An 8,562-nucleotide genomic window follows, 5' to 3' on the forward strand; every position below is an offset into this window, starting at 1 on the left:
TTCCTTCCTTCCTTCCTTCCTTCCTTCCTTCCTTCCTTCCTCCTTCCCTTCCTTCCTTTCTTCCTTCCTAACCACATTGCTTGGAAGCAAATCCCCTAGAGATGCAGCTTGGAACATGCTTCTGTGCATGCTAAAACCACAGCCACTAAAGATGCAAAAAAAAGTTCATAGGAGCTCATATTCTAACAAGGATAGACAACACATATCAATTTCAACTGCAAGTCAGGTGGAAAGTTCCCATGGTCCTCAAGGTACAACACAAAATCGATGGCAATTGCTCTTCTTTAACGTGATTTCTGCTGATAGAACTATACCAGTTTCCAATATTGAACCATCCATCAGAGCCAAGAACTTTGATGGCTTTAACTTTTTTTTGAGCTCCTATGAACTTCATAATAACATGGAGAGACATATAAACTGATGCTGAGTGAGGGGAGCAGAACCAGAAGAACTTTGTACACAGTTACAGACACATCCTATCTGTGATGACTAACTTTGATTGACTGGACTCCTCTCAGCAATGCAAATTTATAAGACAATACCAAAAGATTCATGATGCAAAGGGATATTTACATTCAGAGAAAAACTTACAGAGTCTGAATGCAGATTGAAGCAAACTACTTCCTCTCTCATTTTTTATTTTGTTTTGCTTTGTTCTGTTCCTTCTTTCTCGTTCATTCCATTGGTTATAATTCTTCTTTACAACTTGACTAATGTTTAATGTGAAGGTATTTGTAAATTTTATATCGAATTAAATCCTGCCATAGTGGAGGAGAGGGTGGAAAGGGAAAGAAGAGGGAGGGTGAGAAAATTTGGAACTCAAGGGTTTATGAACTGAACGTTGTAAACTAAAAATAAATAAACAAATTTAATGTAAAAAAACAAACAAACAAACAAACGAGCTCCTGAAAGCAGGACTGCTTTAATTTGCAATTTGTACTTCCAACACCTAGCACAATGTTTTTCACAATCGCAGCACTTAATAAATGTTTCTTTTTCATTCACTCAATCCCCAACATAAAATACCAAAGTGTTTCTGTATCACATATCAATTACTTTTGAATTTGTTTCCCCTGGAGTCATGCTATATACCAACTTGAAGCCCTAAAAATTATGTACAAGTCATCATTCCAACATTCCTCGACTGAAATTTGGCCCCAAGTCTTCCAGCATGATGCACATAATGTACTTGTCTGCTGGCATGACTGTGCTTGTGGCCATCTGTCACAATAAAATTATGCTCATTTAAAACGAAAGTTTTAGAAGACCAATTGGAAGCATCTTTCACTGGATTGCCTAACAAAATGCAACTGTAAAAGTTAGTGTCAAGTGCTAAGACCTTTCTTGTCAGACTATGATATGTATCCACCACAGATAACTCTAAGTCACCATATCATGAATATATTTAAAAATGCTTTATTTTAAACCAATGTGTTTTAAAAGGAAAATTATTGCAATTTGCCATAAAATAACACGAGGCCAAATTTAGAAAAAAATATTTTCTTGAAAATGACTTTAAGGTGACAAATTATAAGCAATTTACGTATTTGGAAATAGTTGTAATTTACAATGCAATATGACTAAGTTTCTAAAGATCCAAATTGCAGGCCAGGAGTCAGGCAAGACTAGGAGGCTATTGTAGAGCAGCTCCAGTTCATAAGGAATCCCTCTTATATGGATGACCCAGGATACAAGTACAGACTTCCACGTAAGCAAGCATTCAATAGGAAAGAGTCTGCTAAGGAAGAAACTGTGCTCACTACATTCTCTTTTGCCATTACATAAGATCCATATTCTCTCTCAATAAATCAGCTATTTACTTAAATACTGAGGCTCTGCACACTCTTCCCATTCCACTGCACCAGATCAGAACACTAGTTAGACTATTTGTCAAAATGCAATTGAATTAAACTCCATGTCTCCTTATCTTTTTTCTATTTTTCTTTACCCATGAAATACTCCTATGAATCACATTATACTTATTGAGATATCTGTAATCATTACAATTACTATGAATGTAAACTCTTTACTCAATTACTTTTAAGCTCACAACATGGAACAGGTCAATGAGGAAATTAAAATCAAGGAAGAAACTGACAAATTAGAGTAAGCAGCTACTAGAATCTGTATCATCTCAAAGTTGAATTTTGATTGTTCTTACCCTTGACCCAAATATATGTATGATTTAATTTTATCTATTCAATTTGGCATTTTTAAAAGGCAAGCACTGTCAGCTGACAGTATTTTTTAAGTGTATAAACAATGAACTCTATTCAGTGAATGAATAATAGAAGTATATAGTTTGGCTCCTCCAAAGCTATGCATCTGTATCTTTAGTCCAGAATTAAAATGAATCATCCCATATTCCAAGCCCATAGTCTCTCCTTCCAGGTCAGCAGTTTTATACTATATGTAATCATGTTCCCCCCTTTAAAAAAAATCACTCCTCCTCATTTTGATAAATCATTACATGCAGAAAATTTCAATTGCTCTGTTGAAAAATTCAGATATCTATACCTTTTTCAGTTATTTCAATTTGTAAAAAGTTGTGGTTTTGGGTGAACTAGATTACTTGATACTTACCAAATTGAATGGTGTTGAAAAAACTATTAGAGCCAGCATGGTATTTTTAACTTCCTCACAAGAATTGGTCAATTTAAATCAAGTTTATTTACATTGTAAACAAGTACAGCACACAACAAAATGACAACTCTTCTATGTCATGAACCTACCAGTGAACAGAGCAGATTATGTCCAAATAGTCAATGTGTGTCTACTCAAATAATTATGCAGTATTCAATGTCATTTGAAGTAATTTTGTGGTATTAGATAACATTGTAAACTTTGATTTGAATTGTTTTCAATAAAAAAAATCAGATAGATTTTGTGGATGTTTTAACAGAAAATATTTAATAATTCTTCCTCCCTTCCTAAGTTCTTGTGCTCTTCTCCAAGGGACAAGCACAATAATTTGTAAAATTCTGGGCAACAGGTTATTTTAGTCGTTACCAATTAATTGAAACATAGTGAAATAACACACACACACATATATATATGTATGTATTTAAATTGCACACAATTTAGTGATTATATTCACATGACAAATGCAAGATTTGTAGTGTATGATTTTGTTAGCATTTAGGAAGAATGAACAGAAGCAAACAACGTAGAGATATCATCAACCATTCTTGCCACCACCAGCACCATCTGCTGACCACCTGTCATTGACTGGAAAGTAAGCCCAAGATTCTAAGGAACAGAAATATATCTCAGTCTACTGGCTTTGCTTCCAGTCTGACCCCTGCAGCCATCATTCACAAGCAAGATCTCCAGGGCAAAGAATTTACCATCCCTACCACTACCAGCAACTTCATCTGCAAATTCATTGTCACCAACAGGGCAGGCAAAGTAACCTAGGTGAAACAGGAAAGAATTCTGAGCATTAGACAAGGAAGCAGCATCTGCCAAGTAGGTTCAATTAATGCCACCACTTTGACCACCACACCACAGATATAGATGGAGATAGTGCAGAAGCCCTGGGAACAGCAAGATTCTCCCTACCTTACCACCACTGCCCAAATCTGTTTCAGGGACATTCTCACAGTCATCTTCCATAGGAATGACTGCTGTAGGAGATGCTAGGTGGCACAGTGAATAGAGTGCCGGCCCTGGAGTCAGGAGGACCTGGATTCAAATTCTGCCTCAGACACTTAACACAAAACTATCTGTGTGACCTTGGGCAAGTCAGTTAACCCCAATTGCCCTACCTTCCCCCCTCCAAAAAAAGCAAAAAAAAAAAAAAAAGGAATGAATGCTGTGAATCTCAAACCCAGTACCTGCCTCTGAAAGAGCCACAGACCTTGTCTCCTCAGCAGCCAAAAATACTGAAGCCCCAGAAAATCAAATCTCACTACCACCACCAGGGTCTAAGGAACCATAAAATTGTGCAAAGTCAGAAATGAATATGATTTTATCAACAGAAATTACATTAAAGAGAATACATTGCTATTTGCTTTGCCATTGCCTAAAGACTACTGGACCTGTTCATCTGACCTGAAGCTCAAATCTCTTATGTGTTGTCTTTCCCTATTTGAATGTCAGTTCCTTGAGAGTGAAGGTTGTCTTGTTTTTCTATTTGTATTTTTCTATTTGTATCCCCAATGGGTAGTGCAGTTAGTGCAGGTTCATTTTAAGCCTAGAAAATGTTTTTTTTTCTGTCATTCATTTATTTCTACCACAACAATATTTAGTAAAATCTAGGGGGGTGGGGATGGAGAGAATATTTTTGTTTAAGCATAGGTCAAGCCGAGCAGGGAAAAGGCCCTCACAATTGTATGGAAGATATACTGGGAACCTAACAATTTCCTGAAGATTTTCTGAGAAAACCATGTTGCTTTATAGGATCTATTGCTAGAATGCATTAGATGCGATTACACTCCCATGTTTTATTTCATAAGCAATTGAAATAATTGGCAGATTATGAATGGATAGTTTATTTAGACTATCTCTTGAATTTTTCCTTTATGAAATATACTCAATTGTCTTCTAATATAATATTAAGCCTTTTCTGAAAATTCTTACAAACTTAAGTGTCCTTTAGGAGTGATAGGCTACATTTTTTAAAAATCCACTTCAACTTTTTCTGCTAGTGTACAATAAGGCTAGTTGAAAACTTCATGCCAAAACATTCAATAAACATTGGACCATTTTTTTCTTATATATATAAAAATTACATTGAATATTTCTTTTCCAGATTTAGAGTAAACTATGTAGAAATCTCATTACACTAGATCCTGCTTAGTTATAGACTTTGCTTAACAGTGATCTCTCCAGTATACTCTTCAAGGAAATCTAGATACTTTACTTGTTAGAAAGGAATTATTAGAATAGACATAACTTAAAAATGAATAAAAAAATAATGCAAAGAATAACATGGAAGAATATTCTCCAGGGTTAGATTTCAAGGAAGGTGTTCTAGTATATTAAAGATTATTCTTGGGTGGAGGGAGAGGGTAACAACCCCCAAATTACTTAATATTCTATCAAAAAATTATACATGAACATAAACATCCAGCAAATACCAAGAATTGATTTTTATTCAATAAAAATTGGAACATTTGTTTATTGAAGGATTTTTGTATAATTTGTAACCATTTATTCATATATGTTTTGTTAACAAAATATCTGCTTATAAAGCAAGAAGGATTATCTAATAAAATGCAGAGCATAAAGGAAATACCTGACAAGCTTAAGTTATATCTGTTTTAAAGACATAAGAGAGTATTTGCTTTTTTTTGGTAAGTGGTTCATTAACAACAAAGTCAGCAAAATAATCATTTACCTTAAATTGGGGTTACTTGAATAAATAAAAACAATTAAAGAGATCAATGGTTTATTATTTTTTCTTAAGACATATAATGATATTACTAAGACTCAATTAGTGGTAACATTTCTTTTTTTAAGCACAGTTGAAGTGAGTAATAAATTTACTTAAATGATTTTATAGTTGTTTGCATAGGCCCCTACACCATAAATCTTCTGAAACAATTGCAAAAGACTAATGAATTTTAGTCTCTGTAACTTCAGGCAGAAAGAAATGCCAAAACAATATTCAGTACACATGTAATTTATATTGGGCTTAGAATCCCCAACATGCATTGACCACCCCTTAAAAACACTGTCATACAACTTGATTTGTTTTTATGATATAAATATATTTCCAAGTATCATATCTGTACATTTTTGCATTTCCAAAATCTTATTAAAATGTCAAAAATAAATTACACACAATAGCATCACTAAAAATCTCTTTACCTCTCTTAGGTAATGTTCATTTTCACATCCTAGGAGGCATATTTGGTAGCCAAATTAGACACTTTGGTGACTTAACTGACTCTAAAATTATAAGTTATAAAATCAAAAGAGAGCAAGGAGCCAAAACAGGTACTTACATTTTGCTCAGATATTATTAAGTTCTCCACTTTGGTGTCAGTCCTATATTTTGCACTTTTAAAAGTAGCTTATACCTATCAATCATCTCCATAAAGCAGTTATTTACCACTAGCAATATGTGGTTGTGAATGTTTACTAATTAAGTTAGAAAGTCTCCTAAAAGCATGTACATAACATGAAAAGCATTAGAATACAAATAGTTTCTCTTTAATCTTTAAATTTAAGAAGTAAAAGTCTTTAATGAAAGTTGGTATCCCAAAAGATAAATTCTATGCCTAGCAAATATTTATGTGACAACATTTAAACAGATTGTTCTGCTAGATAATAAACCACCAGAAAACTTTGGAATTAACAATTAGAAGAAAGACTTTTCTACTACTCATATCACATGTTTAGTATCTAGCCCATTTGATTTTGTTTCCTTTTTCAGACAAATCTAAGAAGAATAATCAATATTAGTGGGCCAAATTTTATAAAAGTTGATAGACTTATTTTTTTTCTCTCTACAAAGACTTATTTCCCCTTTCTCTTGTGCTGATATTTTATTTTTCATCAGAACTTTAATACTACTGTATACTTCCCTTTCTGTCTCCTACTCCCCCTACACACCCAAAATATACTTGGTCAATGTAGATCTAAGTGAAATGTTAAATAATTATTCTGACAGAATCCCTTTCTGACATATTACCAATTTCCAAATATTACACATATTCCCTTAGCACTAGGGTGAAGAAAATTAGTGATGAAAGAATTACATTAGTCTTTATTTCTCATTCTGTTTATTGAGATTAGTGCCTTTTGATACTGATAATATTGCCTGTTTTCACAATGACAAAAACAAAACAATTAAAAACAACCCCAACCCTATAAACCAAGTACAGATTCCAGGTCAAACACTTTTGAGGGTCAGGTGCAAATCTTTGGTTTTCAATTTTTAGTGATCTTTTCTAGGGACTGAATACAATAACTGTTTTTGGCTGATCTTTGATTTTCCCATGTCATTAATTTCAGGGAAAAAAATGGACGGAAACTATTTCTTTGGGTCCATATTAACAAGAGTAAATAAAGTAATTGTGAACGGTTATGAATTTATTTGCTCTTTATACTCTGGTGCAATTCCAAGGGTAAGAATAGAAAATTCAGGCATCTGTGAAAGTTTATCCTGTAGGGGAAAACTAACAGCTGCTTCCATTTACAACTTTAACGATCTAACCTCTGATATACGACACTTTACACGTCTGTCAGATAACTAACCATAGGTTTATGATGTAAAATTTTCACATACCAAAGGGAGCAGAGAAGGGGGGGGGAGGGGGGAAGGAAAGAGAATGGAAATAATTCAAAATGCCACGGTTTATTTTTAAAGCTCTCCCTACTTGATTCCTGCTCCTTAAACCATACATTTCTGTCCCTTACTCTGTTAAGCCTAAATTTCCACGTTTATGACTTCTGACGTTTTGGTTATTTTCCTGGACACTTCTATATTTAAATCGTCAGGCATCCTTGCCTTTCCTTCTACACTCCAATCTCAGCCTCAGCTAATCTGTAATCATCACCACCTTGTCAAGCTTCTTGCCTCAGGATGGTTTTCCCTTCACTGCTACAGGGGAAAAAAAAATAGACGCAGTAATATGAGCACTTTTGAAGTGGCATAGACAATACCCCACACGCCAAAAAAGCTCAAGAAGCTTCTCCAAGTGAGGCGGCCCTCTCTACCCAACTTTGCAAACTGCCTGGGAGGCAGGCACACTTGCATTCTGGTTTCTGCAGGAGGGTCCTTGCCTGCTCACAACCACACCCACATGGGGCTCTATGTCAACAGCCCTGGCTGGATGGCATCTGTGTGTAACCCAGCAACTTTCCCCAGCACAGAGTCAACTTACAGGGAAAGCCCATAACAGGGGAGCCGCACTGTGGCTAGTGAATCAAGTCGCCGACCCCCACCCCCACCCCGAATCCTTGACTCCCCCGCCCTCCGCCCCTATAAAGGGAGACAGGATCCTACCAGAACGGATCTTGATTATATCGGTGAACTCGTCCCCAGCAGCATCTTCCTGAGGTTCCTCTGGCCATCCCCGCCGAGCCATAGCGATTCACCGACTCCAAGGAAACCTCCCCCGCTACTCCTGGCTCCCCATCGACGCCCCCCCAAACTTTGAGATGCTGCTGCTTGGGTTGGGTTTTGTTTAGTCCGGGCTCCTGCTAAAGGCAGAAAACTCGTCAGGGGGAAAGGAAGACGTTGTGTCCAATGAGCGGATTTACCTCTGCCCGGTTGGGTCCATGGGGCACGGGGGTGAGGGGTGGAGGAGGGCACAGAATGGAAAGGCCAGGGCTTGTCTCTTTTGGATGGGGTGAATGGGTGGGGGTGGCGGGTGTTGCTGTCAAAATGCCTAAACACTCTTCTAAATGCGAGCGCGAGGAAACAGGTGTCGTGTTCCCATGTACCCAGCCCTAAAATAGAGCTTCGAGTCCGAGAAGGTGAAAGTGGAGGAGGTTCACTGCGCTCAATAAATCAACCAGCAAGTTGGTGATTCCGGAGACTGGCTGCTCCGCAGGCTCAGGATCAATGCAAAAACAGGAGCAATTAGGAAGCAAATTGCCAAAAGCAGT

The 8,562-nt window shown here is 36.5% G+C and overlaps 1 long non-coding RNA gene across 1 annotated transcript in view; it reads right to left on the bottom strand.

The window, feature by feature from the left end:
- LOC138142760 (uncharacterized) overlaps window positions 1–8,344 on the bottom strand; it is a 145,830-nt gene extending 137,486 nt beyond the window's left edge. Inside the window, exon 1 of the long non-coding RNA XR_011163535.1 lies at window positions 7,958–8,344. This is a non-coding gene — a long non-coding RNA (uncharacterized lncRNA). The remainder of the gene's footprint in view (window positions 1–7,957) is intronic.
- Between the last annotated feature and the right edge of the window lie 218 nt (window positions 8,345–8,562).

Source organism: Petaurus breviceps, unplaced genomic scaffold (genome assembly GCF_028583685.1).
Source record: "Petaurus breviceps papuanus isolate PSGF00001 unplaced genomic scaffold, PetGlider_PUasm1.0 90603, whole genome shotgun sequence".
In the NCBI taxonomy this organism is placed as follows: domain Eukaryota; kingdom Metazoa; phylum Chordata; class Mammalia; order Diprotodontia; family Petauridae; genus Petaurus; species Petaurus breviceps.